Below are 20,868 nucleotides of genomic sequence, written 5' to 3' on the forward strand. Positions count from 1 at the left end.
TGATGCGTTTTTTATGCGTTTTTTGAGCACAAATCTGCACAAAAAACGCATGAAAAACGCATAAAAAACGCATGAAAAACGCATCAAAAACGCATGAAAAACGCATCAAAAACGCACCTGCAGATTTCTATTATGGAGGGGTGCAGAAACGCTGCAGAACTGCACAAAAGAAGTGACAGGCACTTCTTTGAAAACTGCAGCGTTTCTGCGCAGATTTTTCTGCACCATGTGCACAGCTTTTTTTTTTTCCCATTGATTTACATTGTACTGTGATCACAGTGCAGTTCTGCAGCGTTTCTGCTGCAGGAAAATCTGCAGCAGTTCTGCACTAAATCTGCATCGTGTGCACATACCCTAATAATGGCTAATGAATAGAGGCTGCACGATCCGTGTCCTTGTGATGCCTAATGCATAGTTTATCATTTAGTTTCAACGGTGTAAAAAAAATATAATCATTGAAGTCAATGTAAAGTCAATACAAATGTGAATAATGTTTAACAATGTATGTGAATGCAATATCTACTAGTATAGTGATCTGCATTATAAGATAGACTGCGGCCATGGAACTACAACGTGGGGGACATATTTAATCCCCCCTAAAAAGATCAGTGGGAGACTTACGGCCCCATGCCCATTAGACTAATGTCGGCTGAATCTGTCGATATCGATAGGTTCGGTCGATGGTCCAATTCATTATGGGGGCGCCGACTCTCTGATTGTAAGGAGTGATATCGATTGGGCATGTCCAATTTCGGACTGCCGATCGCATTGTCCTCTTGGAGATACCTACCTACCGTCCGACGTGGCAGCTCTTGCCCCTCATCAGTGTAAAGCACAGTCTGCCTGGCGCGAAATGCAAACCGAATGCAAATTACATCGAAATCTGCTTCATCTGCCAACAGAAATCTCCTGCCTGTGCCAAACGGAGACCGATATCTGAGACACTGATCTTCGCTCCCCTGTAGGCAGAGTGCTCAGATACACTTGTCTTGCATATTCGAGAAATTTCCCCCCTAGAGAAAGATTTGGTTTATTATCACATTGCAAAGAGTTTGCTACATTTTCACCCTAAGGGTAAATATGATGGCAGAAAAAGTGACAGGACTGGGGCGGAAGGTGAGTCAGAGAAGAGTAAAGATGACAGGGCAGAGAACAGGGTGGGGAGCACCGGGGAAAATAAATCTATGTCAAGGGTGGTGGCTGTATCTGGAAAGAAAGGATCCATACCGGTCTGAAGGAGACATTTTACAGTGTGGTGATATTCTGCTCCTGCATGTCCTCAGATATTAGCTCTCTGCCTTAAACGGGATGTAAAATGCTATAAAAAGGCGAAGGGTGGTGGGAAAATAAATGGCCGAGCCACTGATTCCACAAATAAATGTAACGCTGCGCGGTTAGTGCACCTTGAATGAAAACTAGAGGGGTCCGGATACCATACATTGTCACCCTACACCATAATCCCAGGAGTAGGCCTCATCAATGCATTTCCCACATGGTTTCCAGACCATACCTGGCCATCATTGCATCCAGGACAGAGGATAGACCTCCACTCCTTCCTCCATTGACGTCTTGCTGTGCGCCATTTTAGCTTTTGAGAACAATGGCGTAAAGTCAATGAAGAGGCTTTCATGAAGGAACGTCACACCAGTACTGCTCCTGCGAATATGGTGTGGAGTGGTAGTTGGAGCCCTCTAGCCTTCATTCCAAGTGAACTAACAGCTACAGCTCCGCGTTATATTGATTTGTCTGTGGAACCAGCGGTGCGTCCATTTCTCCAAAGTTTCCCATGTGCTTTCTTTTCAACACGATGCACGTTGTTCATACTGCTGTAGCCTAAACGTTTTACCGTGGCCTACAGTGTCTCCCATCAAGCACATCTGGGACGTCATTGGTTGGAAATGACAAAGGAGCTGCCAGCAGCGGATCTTGATGATTGCGGGGATCTCTGCATACTCCATACTGAATAAATCAAGAAGTTTTGAAAATTTTGTTTCCATTTTTTCATCATTTGAGCATCATTAACATGTGTCTCCATCCTGCGATTTCCATAATGCCACGACTTTTCCATTTTGGCTCATGAATTTCAATGATGAGGAGTATGTGTGTGTATATATTATACATTAATGCATTTTTTCCTATTTGTCCCATAGACCCCATATTCATAGCCGCACACACTTGCTGCAATCGTTATGAAAGATGCACTTGATTCACTTTCTTTAACCTTTGTACATGCTGTCGTGATGTATGTTGTAATAAAAGTATTTCTCTACCATCGTAAAACATATTGTTCCCTTCACATTACACATTTTCATGTTCCTATGCCGCATTACTAAAATATTCCCATACTAGGATTCTATGGGGAAAAGTTATATAATGACTGTGGTTGTGTTTGTGGCGTTACATGGCGAGTAATGAGCCCGGAGTCACGAGGGCGACATTAATCATAGTGACATTAAATAACCGGCTGAGTGACACATCTGTACCAGCATAACGTGTCTGACACCAGGAGGAATGAGGTTGCACAATGGGTTCCTGCCTAATGTATGCACCGTAAATGCTACGGAATGAGCGTGTAACACGCCGTCCCTAAAGAGAAGACATAGGAGTTGTAGAATCATCAGAATCTGTTGTTCCTCCGTATCAGCGATGCATCTGGATCCACAAGACAAGATCAAACCGAGAAGGATCTAGATAATCCTATAGGACCCTAGATAAAAGTTGGGCAAAATGGGCAAAACTACTGATCATTTGTTTCGACCCTAAGTTCAAAAGGCCATTCGGGCAGGTTATATTTTTCCAGCACTGGTTGCATCTTCGACCTGTTATGTTTTTTTTTCCCTTTCGATGAAAAACCATCGATTCAACCAACAAATGATCGTTCGTCTGCCCACTTTTGTCCTACGCGTACGCCTTACGTAGATTTAGATGTGGAAATTTCATGGTGTGGTGAAAGTATAGTAGATGTATTCTGTATATTAGTTTTGTTTGGATAATTAAATGGGTTATTTAAAGTTGCCAAAAGTTTTTTAATAGTTGCAAATGTTGAAAAAAAAGTTGTCATACTGCGTCTTTCGCCCCCACCCCGATTCAGCATTGATGCACCTTAGTCTTAATTTATAAGCCGTCAGCGATGAGATCCTTGGGAAAGTCCAGGACATGGTCGCTGAGGCCACTGATTAGCCGAGCCAAGATTTTGTGGAAAGATGAATTTGTGTCTATTATTTTATAGAGTTTATTTTATAAATCTGAACCATCGAACCGACAAACCTTCCCCTCCGTCCCCCACCAAATCTGTGGAACTCAAGGGCTATTTCAAGCAAGTTCTGCTTTCTTGTAACCATTTCCTAACCCCTTCTTACACATGGACATACTGTACATATATATGTGCATTTTAGTGATGTTTTTAAGCAAATAGGTGTAAAGTTATGACCACTGGATGGTGGAATTTGCACTTTTTGCTTGCTGTAATACAGAGGTGGGGAAACCTTTTTTCTGCCAAGGGCTATTTGGATATTTATACCATCCTTCAAGGTCCGTACAAATTGCACACCAACCCCTACACACACACACAAAATACGCCCTTTACTCATTGCAATAAGAAGGCGGCCATCAAAATACAACTCCCGACTCGAAAACTGTGGTCCCCGGAAATCTAATCTTCCCGGGGGCCAGATAAAAGCCCATCGAGGGCCGAAAACAGCCCTTGGGTCTGAGGTTCCCCACCCCTGCTGTAATATAAAGCTGATATATTGTTACAGCGGCCGAGATCTGAGCCAACTCCAATCCCTGTGGTTGACTCCATTTGGTGATATGGTCAATAATTGCTATGAAGGGGTCTTCTTAGTTATTTGAAGGCTACACATCGCAAAGGGGAAACTATTGGCAAGTGGTGGCATAAAGGGGGATTTCTAAAATGTAACATTACTACAGTGGGATACAGAGGGGGCAGTATTACAATTTTGAGGTGCAGAGAGGCACTACTATACTGTGGGGGAACAGAGGGACACTGCTACAGGAGGGGGCACAGAAAAGGCATTATTACATTGTGGGGGAACAGAGGGGACAGTATTTCTGTATGGAGGTGCAAAAATGTACTTTTACTGTTTGGAGGTACTGAGAGGACACTGTTACTATGTGGAGGCACAGAGGGGCACTATTAAAATGTGGGGGCACAGAAGGGACCTATTAGTTTGTGGACACATAGTATGTGGGGGTGCAGAGGAGTACTATTACTGCGTTGAGGCATGGGGATGGCACTCGTACTGTGTGGAGGCACAGAGGGGCACTACTATTTTGTGGAGGCACAGACAGGGGCACTTTTACTGCATGAAAACACAAATGGAATATTATTATTGCCTGGTGGACACTATTACTGAATTAAGGCAACATGGGTCCACTGTCATCATGTGGAGGAGGCATTACTGCAATGCGGACACACAAAAGGTCAACTGTTACTGATGAGGAACACTAACAATGTGTTGTTCACTAGGAGTGTTATTACTTCCTGGGACCCCTTGGATGGATACAGTACTATGTGGTTTGTGTAGCAAAAGAACGCACAGGGTCCGCAGAAGTCTATATGGAGGTCCCAAGACAATCCCCTTCTTATTCATCCAGTCTATGGAGCCCTATTCAGAGAATGCAGCTCCATACCCTGGAGCAGTAGCCACTGCCGGTTTGCACGCTGTACGACACGAGAATCCGGCTGCTGTGACGAGCAGTGACGTGAGTAAGGTTATTACAGTCCACAGGCAATGATCTTCGTTAACCTTACTGACGTCCCTGCTCGCAGTGTGAAAACTTACTACATAGAGTTAGACCTGGCAGTAAGTTCTCGTGATGTGAAGTCAGTGAGGTCACCGCAGTTCAGCGACTGTGAACTCCGACAACTTTACTGATGTCATCGCTCGTCACAGCAGCCGGGTTCTCGTGTTGCACAGTGTGAGAATCGGCAGTGGCTGCAGCTCCAGTCTACAGAGCTGCACTCTCTGAACTGGGCTCCATAGAGTGGATGAAGAAGAAAGGGATCGGTGTGGGACCTCCATATGGACTTCAGCGGACCACTGTGGATTTTTTTCATGATAATAAATAGGTATAAGAGGGAATTTGTTGGGGAGTGCATTTTAGAATTAAAGGACTTTTCTGCGTGTACATTTTGACTGCAAGGTTATGGGGGTGCCTGACAGACGCTTCTCTATTACTAACCCCTGGGCTTGATGACAGCGGACATTACACAGCTGACATCAACTCCAAAACCATTACCCCGATTGCCAACACATCTGGGCATTCGAAAACAGCCGAGGCTAAGCACCAGAATTGGAGCAACTAAGGGCTGCACCATTTCTGGGGTGGCTGAGGGCTGGTCTTATTAGGCTGGGAAGGGGCCAATATCATAGCCCTTCCCAGCCTATTTGTCAGTCCGCAGCTGTCTGCTTAACTTTTGTTGGCTATTAAAAATAGGGGTGGCCCAAATTGGGGGTTTCCCCTTTTTAATAACTAGCAAAGGCCGAGCAGACAGCTTTGAGCGGATATTAATAGACTGGGAAGGTTCATGGTTATAGGCCCTTTTCCAGACTATTAAGACAATCTCACAGCTCTCTGCTTTCCCTTAGCTGTTTATTAAAAATAAGGAGGACCCCACGCCATTATTTTCATTTATCTTTTTATTCGCTAAATACATGTCCAGTAAACTACATACACAAAGCACTGACTTTGTATCTCACGGACATATTTCTATCTATTCCATTCTGACGGTTCGGGCTGTGAAATTACTGCACTTAGCTGATGAAATGTCCGGTTTCCTTTGAGATGTGCACATAAAAATCGGATGGCACACGCATGGTCCATGTGCCGTGCCATTTTTTTCTCGCACCCATTAACTTGCTAAAATCGCAGAGCAGCACAGAATCATTGAATAGCATTATTGAGACTACAGTACAATATTTTATCTGATTGTTCTCGCCCAATTTATACGCAGATGGGAACAAGCCCTAAGTATAAAAAGATCATTAGAAAGGTAACTGTCCTGTCCTTTCATATATTTGTACATTGTAATAACATCGCCCCTAGGCCTCCGTTTTTCCAAACTGAATAACCCCAAGTTTAATAACCTATCTTGGCATTACAATCCACCCATTCCCTTAATAATCTTGATTGCTCTTCTCTCTTCCCTCTAAAGTTCAAATATGTCCTTCATATACAAAGTTATATCTAAGAGTGACTGAAATCGTAATTTATGTAGAGGCAAAACTATGTTCTCATCATGAGCATCTATGCCTCTTTTAATGCATCCCATTATTTTCTTTGCCTTGGCAGCAGCTGCCTGACACTGGCCACTAAGGTGGAGTTTGCTCCTCACCCATACCTCCAAGTTTTTTTCAATGACAGATTTACACAGTGTTTTATAATTTAGCACACAATTATACATGTTATTTCTTCTGCCAAAATGCATGACCTTACATTTATCTACAGTAAATTTAATTTTCCATTTCTCAGCCCAAGCCTGCAGCTTACTTAAAATACTTCTGTAATATTTAATTATCCTCCTCTGTATTAATTACCCTGCAGGGTTTAGTATGATCTGCAAATATTGTAATTCTACTCTATATGCCCCCTACAAAGGTCTTTAACACATATGTTAAAGAGAAGAGGGCCCAATACTGACCCCTGTTGTACCCCACTTTTAATTATAATCTCAGAGAATGTCATCGATGTACAGTATACACATTTATGATCTTTAAAGCTCCTATGTCTGACTGATATGCACCCATATACGATCATTGCATGGGGTAATATTAGTGTTGGGATTTCAGGTATCATCAGCTACATTATCTGTACTTAGAGAGCTATTATTGTGTGTGATCTGTGGTTTACATAAGATTGCAGATGGCGGGGTAATGTGCCTTTAATTCTTCATTACTGCTTGTGAATGCCCATTGTCTTTTATGAAGGGTTTTGTCCAAAATCTTCCTGGGTGCACCTCCCAAAAGTTGGCAAGAATGCAACACTTAAAGCTACAATGACCCCTAGAGTTCTAACCACAGTCATGTAAAGTAGTAGTTGCCAGGACACTTAAGGAAATAGACAAGATGCCCTGCGCCTTGTGTCTTACCCTAATTATGAATCTTATGTGAACTCTTGGGGCCTCACATATAAGGGCCACACAAGTTCACAATGCCAGAAATTAATAACAGACAAAACTTTTTTTGTTGTTGTTGGCCTTCTCATTATAACTTCTATCAGTATGCAATAACAGTATTTGTCCATTAGATGTCACTGTTTCCTATTTTATAGCTATGGAAGGAGCAGGTTTAGTGCACCCTTCGTATGCTGGAACGTGCTCATAGGTCCTAATTCACCAGACTTTGGTCAAAAGTGTGTTTTTGTGCAACATTCAATGCTTTTATTTATTTGTTTGTATCCTTTTTGTTCCTAGCCAATGATTTATCATATTATTTTTTGGATTACTCTTTTGTAAACCCAAGAATATTAGCCACATATCCAAGCCCTTGCCTCCTTCTACCGTCTCAAACTCAAAAATATTTCCCGGATTCGCGCATTCCTCGACAACGAAACCACAAAACCACTAGTCCACGTCCTTATCATCTCCCGCCTTGACTACTGCAACCTCCTGCTCTCTGGCCTCCCCTCTAGCACTCTGGCACCACTTCAATCCATCCTACACTCTGCTGCCCGACTAATCCACCTGTCCCACCGCTATTCCCCAGCCTCTCCCCTCTGTCAATCCCTTCACTGGCTCCCCATTGTCCAGAGACCCCAGTTCAAAACCCTTACTATGACATACAAAGCCATCCACAACCTGTCTCCTCCATACATCTGTGACCTCGTCTCCCGGTACCTACCTACACGCAACCTCCGATCCTCACAAGATCTCCTACTCTACTCCCCTCTTATCTCTTCCTCCCACAACCGCATCCAAGACTTCTCCCGTGCTTCCCCCATACTCTGGAACTCTCTACCCCAACACATCAGACTCTCGCCTACCACAGAAACCTTCAGAAGAATATGAAGACTCACCTCTTCAGACAAGCCTACAGCCTGCAGTGATGCCCAACCTACTGAACCGCCGCACAACCAGCTCTACCTTCTCCTAGTGTATCCTCACCCATCTCGTGCAGACTCGCGGGCAGGGTCCTCCCTCCTTCTGTACCTGTTGGTGCCTTGTTTTTTTTTTTTTGCTCATGTTTATTGTAATTGTCTATACTTGCCCCCTTTTTACATGTACAGCGCCATGGAACAAATGGCGCTATATAAATATGTATAATAATAATAAAATAATAATAATTAGTGAACTGGAGGCATTTGCCCATGATGAATGTTCTAAGATCCCTCAGGTTCGCTGCTAGAACCTGGTGTCTGGCTCTACATCATGCTTGCAGGTTATAACAGCCAGAGGTGCTCTACTAAGCACTAAGGATGCTGTTCATGGGGAAGGGGGTAGGGGAGTCAGTAAAGTGTCATTTTGTGCTGAATTTGGAGAAACCTTGTTCAATCTCTTATATTGAGCTAGTTGATGTTATTGCCTTGCTTTTATTGCAAACAGCAGAAAGTTTGTACATTTTAAAAATAAACTTGATTTTCAACGCAGGGAGGAGGATGAATGATAATGATAATTCAGGCCAGGAGACCCCTGATGGGGCGGGGTATTGTGGTCTAAGCTCGGACCTGTATAACATGGACAATATTTCTAAGAAGAACACTATTGTGTATACAGGACCTCTCCTATATGTGGCTGCAATGAGCAGAGCCTTGGCTGTCAGTCACACGGTGCAGCAGTTTGCTGCTCTCGCCTCTCTATGTAATCCAGCACCGAGCGCACGTTCCTCTCACACCCCCAGCAATTGGGGTGTAGGTTGGATCCAAGTTCCAGTAGTAGGAAACAGACCCACAATTTTTTTTATTTTTTTGCCACAGGAACCTTCAGAAACCCTAACCTGACTTTGCTTTGCTGCATATAAAATCACCATTAAATCAGAATAAATATCGTGACCCGCAGTTTGCCATAGATTTGGCATTTTCAGATCTCGATACCTTCCTCCGCACCCACAGATAATGTGAAGCTGAAAATCATATGACCTTGTAATTCTGATTATCTCATACTGGTCTAAGATAAGATCTGGAACACACAAGAACGTTCAGTCCTTCCTGTCGCTTCTGCTCCTCGGCCTTATAATACAGTTTAGAGTACGATTATAGATGGAAACCCTGCCATTAGTCAGATGATCAGAAATATACATGATGAATTGTAACACAGACACTGCCATCACTCACATGTGTTACTGCAAATAATGGGAGAGGCACGAAATCCCAAATATCCAAATCAGCCTTGGGGATTTCGATAAAAAGCCTTGCAAACATCCCATATTTATCAAAAAAATGGCATAACTTGCGCAAAAATCTTCATTCTATTCCCATCAATGCGCATGTCGCACCTTAATAATAAATTTGGCGCAGGATAAATCAGCAAAACTTTTTGGACACTTTCCAATGTTAGATAAGAGCTGGAGGCCGATGGGTCAAATGTGACAAATTAGTTTTGTGCGGATATTGCAACTTTTTATGTTACAAAAGAGCAGCTGTACAATGTGTTAATGTTGCGCCGTAATGCGGAATTTGTGTAAAATGTTGCAATTAAAAATGGATCCATTTGTCGCCTTCTTTAAGACCAATATGGCCTATGTAAAAAATGTCCAAAAGAAATACAAAATCAAAAATATGTCAAAAGTTTAACCACATCTCCTTCTCTCATCATTTTTAAGTTTTGAAATGTCTTGATTTGCGCAAAAGTTTGCTGCAAATAGGGTGATCACCGTCCCCCAATATGTACGAACCGAGGCTCGATCAGGAAGATACAAGGCGTCATGTTCAGTTAAAGTTATATAATAGAGGACATATCATGTAACCAATCCCTTTATACCCACCTGACCACTGCAGACAATCACTAGGCTCAGCAGTATATTTCTCAGGTCAATGATTGGTTGGAGCAACCAAATTGGACAAATGGGGGCGTCATCACCCCAGGAGATTTGTGAAGCAAGTAATGAGTCTTTTATTATTTTACACCTCACTAAAAAAAAAGGCAAAAAAAAAAAGGCGATCAAAACGTCATCCGCAACCCAAAAGCAATAAACAAAACCATCAGCTTGCCAGGCACAAAAATGAAAAAATATAAAAAAAAAAAAAAAAAAGTTACTGGACTCAGAAAATGCTGATGTATAAGCCACAATCTTTTTCACAAATTAAAAAAATAAAAATAAATCACCACTTAAATAAAAGAAAGTGTCACATTTAGTATCACCGTAATTGTACTGACTTGGTGATTCATGTTGCCGGGTGATTTTTACTGTCATACTTTAAAAAAAAAAATAGCAGAATTGCATTTATTTCCCCATTTTACAACACTTTTTGTTCCCCCTTTTACCAGTACATTGTCTTGTGGTTATGTCGAGTTATAACTCTTGGAAGATGGGGAAGAAAAAAAAACAAAACAAAAGTGCAAAAATTAAAATTTACTGCAGTTAAACCGGACAAAAGTTTAACCTGGAAACGAGACTTTGCACATTTGCTTTATGAATATTTTCGCTCTTGCGTCCCCTGATTTCCGTGTATTTTTCATTTACAGAGCATTTTAACCACAATCCGTCTTTCCATCATTAGTGTTTTATATATCGGCAGTAATATTATAATAATTGCAGTAAACAATCTCCGCATGATATAACATTCCATGTGTCTGTAGATGGCGAGAGCCTCATGTACGCCAACAATAACCGTATAATACGGCATTTAATGTGCGTCTAGTCAGTGGGAACATCATTCAAGGGCAGCTCATCTCTCCGCACAACGCGGCTTTGTCTCCAAGCTTAGCAATAACTTTCTCATTAATTCAAATGGAGCAGAACTGATCTTCCATTTTTTTCAGGGATATCTGTGAAAACATCCACTTGAAAGCTCCGGAAGCATGGATAGAAAATTGTCTTTGGTTCTTTTTGTTCTTTCTTTTTTTTGTAATTTAACGGGTAGCATACATCAATCACATTCGCTGAGTTCTACCACATAAGACATGATCGATGATCATTGAAATTGTATATATTGACACAGATCCTGATGAGGCTGGGGTTAGGCTTATTCGCCAAGAGGACACTGGCTAGGAGAAATTATAGGGTGTTAAGCATCTAGCTTGAGATTATTGCAATATTCTGCCCTGTATGCTCACGACTTCAAATTAATGTTTTAATATGTTATAACTGATGTTTTTCTATCATAGGTTTGTTCTTATGTTGTTTTTACCCTTGTGTGGACTCCCGTTTCCCCCCCCCGCCAACACGCGACTCCGTGTGCCTTACCGACTTCCTGGAGGGTCCTGCTCGCTGGGACAGGGACCACAGGATCCAGAGGCAGGATTTTCAGCATTTTGAGACGCCCAGGACTGGGGTAGGATGAGTAACATAACACTTAATACACAGCCATACATTTTTGTGTCTTGGAATGTGGCGGGCCTGAATTCCCCGATTAAACGTAAACGGGTCCTCACACACCTAAAAAGGCTGAAGCCCGATGTGGTCTTCTTACAGGAGACTCACTGGAGGCAAGGGGATGATAACAATTTGAGAGCACCTTGGATTCAGCATTGCTATACAGCGCCGTTTGTTTCCAAGTCGCGCGGAGTGGCGATTTTGCTGGGGAATTCTCTGCCTTACACCTTGCTTGATGAGTACTCAGACACGGAGGGACGGTTTTTATATCTTGCGATCCAAATTGGAAACACAGTATACACACTATTGAATATCTATGCTCCAAACTACCCCAATACTACTTTCTTTTCAGAGTTATATCAATTTATTCTGACAAAGCGTACAGATAATTTAATTGTGGGCGGCGACTTTAATGCTGTCCTTGCTCCACACCTGGATAGGTCTTCCTCGGCTCCCCATGATAAACAAGCTACTTCAATCATCTTAAAGATTATACAACACACTGGGTTGTGTGACCCGTGGCGAGTGCTCCATACCACGGAAAGGGATTACACATTCTACTCGAGGGTCCATGATACCCATTCTAGGATAGATTACTTCCTAGTAGCAGAAGCTCTATTCGAAAGGATATCAGAAACCACAATAGAGACTATCATGATATCGGATCACGCGCCAATTAGAATGCAACTGGGGATGGAGCCTCCGAGGGGCTTTTTGGCGCCCTGGAGGTTTCCATCCTACTTGGTTAACTCAGAGGATTTCAAACAGTTCCTCCAGATCCACTGGAACAACTTTTTGGACGATAACATGTCCTCATCTTCGGATACCTCACTGATGTGGCGCACATCTAAGGCCGTCATGAGGGGCCATGTCATTTCATACATGATACATCAAAAAAAGGAAAGGAGAGCTAGGTATAATCTTCTTCACACTGACCTGCTAACCACACACCAGGCGTACTTGAGAGACCCTACAGACATTAATAAACAAAATTACTTTTCCGCTAAACAACTGCTAGATGCTTTCACTATCGCTCAAGCAACCAGGAATATAGAGTTCACGAAAAATCATTACCATAGATGGGGGGGGAAGACGGGTAGTTTACTGGCCCGCCTGACTAAGCCGCATGCCTCCAAGCGCACAATTCTCCAGATTCAACAACCTGAAAGTAACCGACTGGTCACCTCGCCACTTGAGATACAACAAGCGTTTATAACATATTATACCACACTTTATAAAGAGAGACCGTATGACTCCCAGGGTGTATGGGACTTAATTTCCTCGGTGGAGCCCACAAAGATAACAGCAGAGCAGAGAGATTTCTTGTCTGCCCCGATAACCATTGAGGAGGTGCAATCAACGATTAAATCTTTCCACAATAATAAGTCTCCGGGACCTGATGGTCTGACCATAGAATATTATAAGCTTTTACAACCGTATATTACCCCTATCCTAGTGGATATACTCAATGATATTTATCTTAAAGGAGAGGTGGTGGAGGGCTTTCATGAGGCCCACACAATTCTTATACCCAAGCCAAATAAAGACCCCCTTGATGTAGCCTCCTTTCGCCCTATTTCACTAATGAATGTGGATTACAAACTTTTAGCTAAGATACTGGCGAATAGAATGCAGGTATTTCTACCACAGGTATTGACACCCTCTCAATTGGGGTTTACGAGGGGACGACACTCGACCTTGGGGGTCCGATTGGCGGTGGCGGCTACGGTTATGGCCAAACAACAAAATTATCCCCGGACAATGCTTCTCAGCCTTGATGCGGAGAAAGCGTTTGATTCGATCTCATGGAAATTTTTAAATACAGTACTACGATACAGGGGTTTTGGAGAGACTTTCCTGGGATTCCTACAGAATATTCAACGTGGCGCGGCTACTAGACTGTGGGTGAACAACTTGATGTCTCCTCAGATTAATTTGGAAAGAGGAGCCAGACAGGGATGCCCGATATCACCCTTATTGTTCAACCTGGCTTTGGACCCTCTCTTACAGTATCTCCACGACTGGACAGGTCTTGAGGGCATACGATATGGGGCGACAGAACTTAAGATTGTGGCCTTTGCCGATGACTTATTGATTTTCTTGTCAAACCCGCGGGAGTCTCTGGGCCCGCTCCTTAGAACAATAAAACAGAAAGGGGCGTTGGTGGGTTTCACCATAAATGTTGGTAAATCTGAGGCAATGATGCTCTCTGGGCCTTCCGAACCACGTTGGTCACAGGAACACTCCTTGCGTTGGAAGACTCACTCCTTGACTTACCTGGGGGTTCAGATCACGAGAGACCCGGCAAAACTTTACAAAACTAATCTGCAGACATACATCACCTCATTACAGGATGAGTTGACAGCATGGGAAAAGTTCACCTTGTCCTTCATAGGACGGGCAAATCTGATAAAAATGATCTCATTTCCCCGATTATTATACCTATTCAATGTCCTGCCATTTTATCTGAGACCAGCGGATGAACATAATATTAACCGTCTGTTTCGCAGATTTATTTGGCAAGGGAAGAGGCCCAGAATAGGATTCCACACCCTCACACAAACCCGAACCAGTGGCGGAGTGAATTTCCCAGACATTAAGTTATATAATCTGGCAGCAAACATGCGAATTCTCCGAGACTGGTTGAAGGGTACCTCTATATACAGTGGGGCAAAAAAGTATTTAGTCAGTCAGCAATAGTGCAAGTTCCACCACTTAAAAAAATGAGAGGCGTCTGTAATTTACATCATAGGTAGACCTCAACTATGGGAGACAAACTGAGAAAAAAAAATCCAGAAAATCACATTGTCTGTTTTTTTAACTTTTTATTTGCATATTATGGTGGAAAATAAGTATTTGGTCAGAAACAAAATTTCATCTCAATACTTTGTAATATATCCTTTGTTGGCAATGACAGAGGTCAAACGTTTTCTGTAAGTCTTCACAAGGTTGCCACACACTGTTGTTGGTATGTTGGCCCATTCCTCCATGCAGATCTCCTCTAGAGCAGTGATGTTTTTGGCTTTTCGCTTGGCAACACGGACTTTCAACTCCCTCCAAAGGTTTTCTATAGGGTTGAGATCTGGAGACTGGCTAGGCCACTCCAGGACCTTGAAATGCTTCTTACGAAGCCACTCCTTTGTTGCCCTGGCAGTGTGCTTTGGATCATTGTCATGTTGAAAGACCCAGCCACGTTTCATCTTCAATGCCCTTGCTGATGGAAGGAGGTTTGCACTCAAAATCTCATGATACATGACCCCATTCATTCTTTCATGTACCCAGATCAGTCGTCCTGGCCCCTTTGCAGAGAAACAGCCCCAAAGCATGATGTTTCCACCACCATGCTTTACAGTAGGTATGGTGTTTGATGGATGCAACTCAGTATTCTTTTTCCTCCAAACACGACAAGTTGTGTTTCTACCAAACAGTTCCAGTTTGGTTTCATCAGACCATAGGACATTCTCCCAAAACTCCTCTGGATCATCCAAATGCTCTCTAGCAAACTTCAGACGGGCCCGGACATGTACTGGCTTAAGCATTGGGACACGTCTGGCACTGCAGGATCTGAGTCCATGGTGGCGTAGTGTGTTACTTATGGTAGGCCTTGTTACATTGGTCCCAGCTCTCTGCAGTTCATTCACTAGGTCCCCCCGTGTGGTTCTGGGATTTTTGCTCACCGTTCTTGTGATCATTCTTACCCCACGGGGTGGGATTTTGCGTGGAGCCCCAGATCGAGGGAGATTATCAGTGGTCTTGTATGTCTTCCATTTTCTAATTATTGCTCCCACTGTTGATTTCTTCACTCCAAGCTGGTTGGCTATTGCAGATTCAGTCTTCCCAGCCTGGTGCAGGGCTACAATTTTGTTTCTGGTGTCCTTTGACAGCTCTTTGGTCTTCACCATAGTGGAGTTTGGAGTCAGACTGTTTGAGGGTGTGCACAGGTGTCTTTTTATACTGATAACAAGTTTAAACAGGTGCCATTACTACAGGTAATGAGTGGAGGAAAGAGGAGACTCTTAAAGAAGAAGTTACAGGTCTGTGAGAGCCAGAAATCTTGATTGTTTGTTTCTGACCAAATACTTATTTTCCACCATAATATGCAAATTAATTGTTAAAAAAACAGACAATGTGATTTTCTGGATTTTTTTTTCTCAGTTTGTCTCCCATAGTTGAGGTCTACCTATGATGTAAATTACAGACGCCTCTCATCTTTTTAGGTGGTGGAACTTGCACTATTGCTGACTGACTAAATACTTTTTTGCCCCACTGTACTCAGCCCTGGCGGTTGAAACGTCGCTAGTGGGAGGCAGGTCACTGGTAAACGTACTACACGAGCCCTACACATTAGTGCCCCAGGAACTGAGAGCCAATCCTCTGTTTATGACAATCTGGCGGTCATGGGCTATCATACGCCGTAGATTAAAGCTATCATCACAGGTGTCGCTGGCACAGACGTTTTGTACTAATTCTAGGTTTCAGGCAGGGAAGGCACACTACATTTTTCATGCTTGGCAAACACTAGGCCTGGGCAGGGTGGGAGACATAGTGGATGTACATTCCAAAAAGGTCCTTGCCTTCAACCAAGCGACACTCCTATTTGATTTCATCGGTACACATCCTTTCCACTTCATGCAACTACAGAGCTATGTGACGAGTGTTACTCGAGGTTTCAGTGATAATGACTGGCAGGATAAGCTGATAACCAAACTTATCGCATGCAGGCTGACAAAAAGGCTTGTGTCAGACTACTATACATTCCTAAGAACTGAGACCAAGAGGGAAGAACATTCCACAGGAATAATGAAGTGGCAGCTCTGTGACCCGTCATTAACACCTACTCTGATTTGAGGAACACTCTTAAATTTACACCGTTTACATCTTACTGGGAAATGGCGTTGAAGATTATGCATAAATCCTATATCTCGCCAAGGCGCAACTTTCTTATGGGTAATATACCGAGTCCGATCTGTTCCAGGTGTGGAGAGGCCGAGGCAGACATGTTCCATTGTTTGTGGGCTTGCTCACAAATCCAACAATTTTGGCAACGCATACTTGTATTTACTCATATGCATACACCATATAGAGTGGCTCTCACCCCAGCCTGGGCTCTTTTTGGATACATTACTAATGAAGGGGCTGTGATCTCCACTTCTGGTAGAAAATTCTTGTACATGATTTCGGCCTTGGCCCGGAAAACGATTTTACAAACCTGGCTGGCACCTAGTGTGCCCACATTGAGGATCTTTCTGGACAAACTTTCTTTCCTATTTAGGATGGATTGGGTGGAGGCTTCCCTTCAGAAAGAACTAAAAACCCAAAATTTTTTTGAACTATGGCAGCCACTTATACCCATCCTTCCAACGCATATACAACAGAGGCTCAAACAATGCTTCTGCACAACTACATGGTTCCTGGAACGGACGGTAGCGGACCGAGCACCCTTGTAAGCGGACTTGTCTCCTAAATAACACACTGGGCGTAATGCGGAGTCGTGTGTTACCCCCCCCCCCTCTCCTTGATTTTCCCTAGTCTGTTTGTTGACCCCTCCCCCCTCTTTTTTGTTCTTCATCTTTTCTTTAGCTATTACTTCCCCTCTCTCACCATTTGGGGTTATCTAGTTACAGAGTGGTAGTCCACTCGTATTGTATTTCCATGTTGAATTCTATGTCTTTAGCCTTATGTTTACCTTGATTGAGAGGCACTTTGCCTTTAACTTGCAAACTGGATCGCTAAAATAGTTATCGTCTTTAATAGTGGGCTTCTGTATTACCGGAAAGGTAGAGGTAATTCCGTGTACCTATGTTTGCATGTTGATATGCTAATGTTGAAAATGTTTAATTGAAAATGTTTAATAAATACAGTTTGGAAAAAAAAAGAAATTGTATATATTGTCATATTTTACCATAGGAAAAATTGTGAAGGGGGTAAAATGTAAGTGCTGATATTTACCCCCTTAATAATTCTGTGATTGAATGGAGAAACACTGTTTATTGTGGTGTTGTGTGTGATATTGAGTATATACTTGCAATGTTACTTGTTGCCACTAGAGGTCAGTGTAGTACCATAAACTATAAAAAGAGTTGAGGAGCAGGAAGTGAGTCAGGAGGTGGCTGCAATCACTTGGCAATGGCTGCTCTGTCTGGAGGAAGCTGGAGAGGACGATAGAACTGGTGGTGCCGGCATCGCTTCAGTGGGTGCAGTCTGAGAAACTTGCTGCATGCGCTGTAAGGGTGTCAGACCTGTACAGTCCCAGAATGTGGGAATATGCACTCAGATCAAACCACCTTCCCCTCAACCCAAACCACATACCGTATATGAGCATACAGGTCTTTGAAATATAAATCCATTGGAACATTTAGATTTTCTATATGCTGCTACATTCCGGAGTAATTAGCATTTTAAAGCATATGCAAATTAGTTGTTAAGTGCTCTGGTGAGGCGTGACAAAGCACTTCCCAGACCTATGTCTCCCAAAGTTCTTCTCCCAAACATCCGCAGCCTCTTTAGCTTGATTGGTGATTGGTAGGTGATAAATGTGTGATCATTGGGGGAGTTACACCACTGGGACGTCCACCCATCCCCAAGAACAGGGTGTGATTCATATAGTAGTGCTCATGCTCGACTACTGCGTCATTCACTCCTTGATTTATGAAGATAGCAGTTCTGTCAACCTCAAAGATTCACACAAGAGACTTTTGGGTCCCAAGTTCTCATGATCAGCGGGGTCTAAGCTGTCAGACCCCCCGTGCATACATGTACCACCCAGAGACAGACAGACTTTACACAGCCTAATAACTCATCGACCTTGTATGGGTCCCCCTTACCTATTGGGCCCCTCTATGAATCCCCCTTAGCTTTTGGGACCTTGTGTGGGTCCTCCTTACCTTTTGGGTCCCTGTATGAATCCCTCTTACCTATTGGGCCCTTGTATGGGACCTTCTTACCCTTTGGGCCCCTGTATGGGTCCCCCTTACCTTTTAGGACCCTGTATGAATCCCTTTTACCTATTGGGCCCCTATATGGGTCCTTCTTACCTTTTGGGCCCCTGTATGGGCCCACCTACCTTTTAGGACCCTGTATGAATCCCCCTTAGCTTTTGGGACCTTGTATGGGTCCTTCTTACCTTTTGGGTCCTTGTATGAATCCCTCTTACCTATTGGGCCCCTGTATGGGTCCTTCTTACCCTTTGGGCCCCTGTATGGGCCCCTTTACCTTTTAGGACCCTATTTGAATCCCTGTTACCTATTGGGCCCCTGTATGGCTCCTTCTTACCTTTTGGGCCCCTGTATGGGCCCCCTTACCTTTTATGACCCTGTTTGAATCCCTCTTACCTATTTGGCCCCTGTATGGGTCCTTCTTACCTTTTGGGCCCCTGTATGGGCCCCCTTACCTTTTAGGACCCTATTTGAATCCCTCTTACCTATTGGGCCCCTGTATGGGTCCTTCTTACCTTTTGGGCCCCTGTATGGGCCCCCTTACCTTTTAGGACCCTGTATGAATCCCTCTAACCTATTGGGCCCCTGTATGGGTCCTTCTTTTGGGCCCCTGTATGGGTCCCCCTTACCTTTTGGGCCACTGTGTGAATCCCCCTTACCTTTTGGGACCGTATATGGGTCATTCTTACCTTTTGGCTCCTGTATGAATCCTCATTACCTTTTAGGACAATGTATTGATCCCCCTTACCTTTTAGGACAATGTATTGATCCCCCTTACCTTTTGGGACCTTTATGGGCCCTATTCTGACTCATGGATATGTAGAACGTAGTGGTGCCTGGATAGACCCTTCTTTTTAGGCGCTTCCGTATTCACCTGTACTCACGTTCATACCGATTAATCAGACAGCTTAACTCAGCCACGATCTCATGTAAGAAGACTCCAGGAAAAGAGGGTTGCTTTAACTGAAATTCTTGTATTATGATGAAAGTAGCAGGTAAAAAGGAATATTCAACAGAGGACATGTAGTTGGATGCATACAGATGGAGGAATGATAACAAAATGGAGAATAAGGGCGTGAACAAACATACATCACAAGACTACAGTGAGAGAGTTGGGACAAAATACAGGGAAAGGCAAACTTCTGCCTAGAAAGAAGGATCGAACACAAGCAATGCAAACATTGAATGATTTCCTAAGTCGTGAGACATGACACTCCCCGTCTGAAATCCTTGGATTTCACGATGTCCGTAATTCTTCGAAGTCGTTCAAACCTGAAAAAAACAAGAGGAAAGAAAACATGCATGCAATAATAAACATCAAAGATTTTAAAGTCCAAACTCGTTGTGTCGACCCGTAGATCACACCGAAAGATAAGTCCAAATATATTAAACCCATCTTCAGATTGGGAAGCCGCAAACATGCCAACTCTTCCACCAACCCAGAATCCAATGGGAATGTTAACAGTTCAATCCAATGGAAAATGTCAATATTCAATAAACTGGGAGACGAGGAGGAATGCTCCCGCCGTGAGCAACGTCCAGGAGCATGTTCAGTTCATGTGATGTCCTCCATTCGTAGAAGCAGCACGAGTTCAGTGACCGGGCAGAAGAAGGTTCGGGTAGAGCCACCTTTTGTCACCTTAACTTCTACCTTACGAGTCTTTCCGTCCTCACTGGGTAGGACCTTGGCGATAAGTCCCATTGGCCAGTCATTGCGATGAGCCTCTTTGTCCTTTAAGAGAACGAGGTCTCCTTCTTGGAGATTGGGACTGGGCGTCTGCCATTTGTGACGGTTTTGAAGCAAGTGCAAATATTCAGTCTTCCAGCGATGCCAAAACACGTTAGCCAGACGTTGTACTTGCCTCCACTGACGTTTGTAAATGTCCTTGTTATCGAAATTCCCAGGCGGAACTGTAGCAGCTCCAGTCTTCTGTGTAAGAAGTGTAGCTGGAGTAAGGATCATTGGAGCATCGGGGTCGGATGATACTGGAACCAAAGGTCTAGCATTTATTATGGCTGACACTTGGAAGGTGAAGGTGTCCCGTTTGATATCCCACAGTAGACCAAGGCTGCGCTGTGTTGCAGGAACATCAGAACCCAAGTCGAGGTCTTTTAGGTTTGTGGCATGGTCTTCAGATGGAAACGCGTTCATTACCTCTTGACTGTTAGAGATAATCTTGTGGAGTCTGAGGTTTGATGTGGATAGCATTTCCTGTGTCCTGGAGAGTAGGTCCATTGCATCTTGACTTGTGGGCAAGGACTTGAGCCCATCGTCCACGTAGAAGTTCTTCTCTACAAATTGCCGAGCATAGGATCCGTACTCTCTCTCACCTTCCTGGGCTGTCCGTCTCAGACCATAGATCGCCACAGCAGGTGAGGGACTATTGCCGAAGACATGGACCTTCATCCGATAGTCTATGACCTGATTGTTGACATTGTTG

This window comes from Ranitomeya imitator, chromosome 8 (assembly GCF_032444005.1).
Source record: "Ranitomeya imitator isolate aRanImi1 chromosome 8, aRanImi1.pri, whole genome shotgun sequence".
NCBI lineage: Eukaryota > Metazoa > Chordata > Amphibia > Anura > Dendrobatidae > Ranitomeya > Ranitomeya imitator.